The following is a 2,431-nucleotide window of genomic DNA, read 5'->3' as shown; positions in this document are numbered from 1 at the left end:
ACTATCAGCTGATTTTTCAGCAGAAATTTTGCAGGCCAGAAGAGAGTGGCATGATATATTCAAAGTACTGAAAGAAAAAAACTTGCACGAGTGCCTGAGTGGCTCAGGTTGAGCATCTGACTCTTGATTTTGGCTCAAGTCGTGATCTTGGGGTTGTGGGATCAAGCCGTGTGTTGGCCTCTGTGCTCAGTGCGGAGTCTGCTGTCCCTCTCACTCCTCCCCCCCCCACTCATGCTCTCTCCCTCTCTCTTTCAAATAAATAAATAAATAAATAAATAAATAAATAAAATCTTTAAAAGAAAAAGAAAAAGAGGAAAAGCTGCAGCCAAGAACATTCTCTCCAGCAAAGCTAACATTCAGAATAGAAGGAGAGATAAAGAGTTTCCTAGACAAACAAAAGTTAAGGAATTTCACACCACTGAACCAGCCCTACAAAAAAATGTTAAAGGGGACTCTGAGTGGAAAGAAAAGGCCATAAAAAGGAGTAAGATAGATAGGAAGCACAAAAGCAATAAAATTAAGTATAGCTATAAAAAATCAGCCAAGAGATTCACAAAATAAAAGATGTAAAGTATGACACCATATACCTAAAGTATTGGGGTGGGGGGGAGAGGAGTAAACAATGGATTCAAATTTAAGCAATGATCAACTGGATATAGACTGCTATATGTAGAAGATGTTATATACAAACCTTATGTAAACCACAAATCAAAAACCAGTAATAGATATGCAAAAAATAAAGAGAAAAGGATGCAAGTATATCACTAAAGAAAACCAGCAAATAATAAGGGAAGAGAGTATGAGAAGAAAAGAACAGAGAAGAACTACAAAAACAATCATAAAACAAGTGACAAAATGAGAATAAGTTCTCACCTATCAACAATTACTTTGAAAGCAAATGGACTAAATGCTCCAATCAAAAGACATAGGATAATGGAATAGATTTAAAAAGCAAGACACATCTATATGCTGCTTACAAGAGACACTTTTTAGACCTAAAGACACATGCAGATTGAAAGTGAAGGGATGGAAAAACATTTATCATGCAAACAGAAGGGAAAAGAAAGCCAATAGCAATACTTGTATTGGGCAAAATAGACGCTGAAACAAAGACTATAGCAAGGAACAAAAATGGACATTATATAATAATAAGGGAAACAATCCTACAAGAAGATATCACAATTGTATATATTTATGCTCCCAACATGGGAGCATCCAAATACATAAAGCAGCTAATAGCAAACATAAAGGAAGCAATCAATAGTAATATAATAATAGAGGGGACCTTAGTACCCCACTCACATCAATGGATAGATCATCCAAACAGAAAATCAACAAGGAAACAGTGGCTTTGAATGACACATTGGACCAGATGGACCTAACAGATATATTCAGAACATTCCATCCTAAAACAGCAGAATACACATCCTTTTCAAATGTACATGAAATGTTCTCCAAAATAGATTAGGCCCAAAACAAGGTTCAACAAATTCAAAAAAATCAAAGACACACCCTACATCTTTTCCAACCACAGCGCTATGAAACTAGAAATTAACCACAAGAAAAAATCTGGAAAGAACACAAATACATGGAGGCTAAACAACATGCTACTAAACAATGAATGAGTCAACCAAGAAGTCAAGGAAGAAATCAAAAAATACATGGAGGCAGGGTTTGGGGCCTGCCCGGGAATGTCTTGTGCCCAGCTAGCTGAGACGGGGTCTCCACTCCTCCCGGCTCCACTGGTGTCTGAACAGCCTGAGGCTCGCCGTGTTCTGAAATGGCCGAGCAGTGGGACCAGACTGTCAGGTACGACACCCTGCAAGAAATCCAGAGCACAACCACAGCAAGAGCACCTGGTTGATTCTGCACCACAGGGTGTATGATTTGACCAAGTTTTTGGAGGGGCATCCTGGTGGGGAAGAAGTGTTAAGGGAACAAGCTGGAGGGGATGCTACTGAAAGTTTTGAGGATGTGGGACACTGTACAGATGCTAGAGAATTGTCCAAAAACTACATCATTGAGGAACTTCATCCAGATGACAGAACAAAGATGACCAAGCCTTCGGAAATTCTCATTACTACTGCTGATTCTAATTCCAGCTGGTGGACCAGCTGGGTGATCCCAGCCATCTCAGCACTGGTGGTAGCCCTGATGTATCACCTCTACACAGTGGAAGATTAAACACATTCTCAGAAGCCAATGAAAGAAAAGACTGCTTTGGACCAGGGAGAAAGAAGCCAGTGTTAACTGCTCCAACGGACAGAAGCCCTCACTTGAAAAAATAATTTTAATATACCTGTTTCCCTTTTCCCCTACTTTAAACCAAACCAAAAAGAGCTCCTCTGTTCTTTCTACTCCTGAACTCTTAGAATGTGCCTTTTGTTCATCAAATTTTTTGATGTTCCATCACCACATAATTTACTTATTG

The 2,431-nt window shown here is 39.2% G+C and overlaps 1 pseudogene; it reads left to right on the top strand.

Annotated features, from left to right (window-relative positions):
• Positions 1 to 1,780: 1,780 nt before the first annotated feature.
• LOC113244879 (cytochrome b5-like) lies at positions 1,781 to 2,184 on the top strand (annotated as a pseudogene).
• Positions 2,185 to 2,431: the final 247 nt, after the last annotated feature.

This window comes from Ursus arctos, unplaced genomic scaffold (assembly GCF_023065955.2).
Source record: "Ursus arctos isolate Adak ecotype North America unplaced genomic scaffold, UrsArc2.0 scaffold_12, whole genome shotgun sequence".
In the NCBI taxonomy this organism is placed as follows: Eukaryota; Metazoa; Chordata; class Mammalia; order Carnivora; family Ursidae; genus Ursus; species Ursus arctos.
Note: the sequence above shows the minus strand (reverse complement) of the source record. Positions and strands in the feature narration are given on the sequence as shown.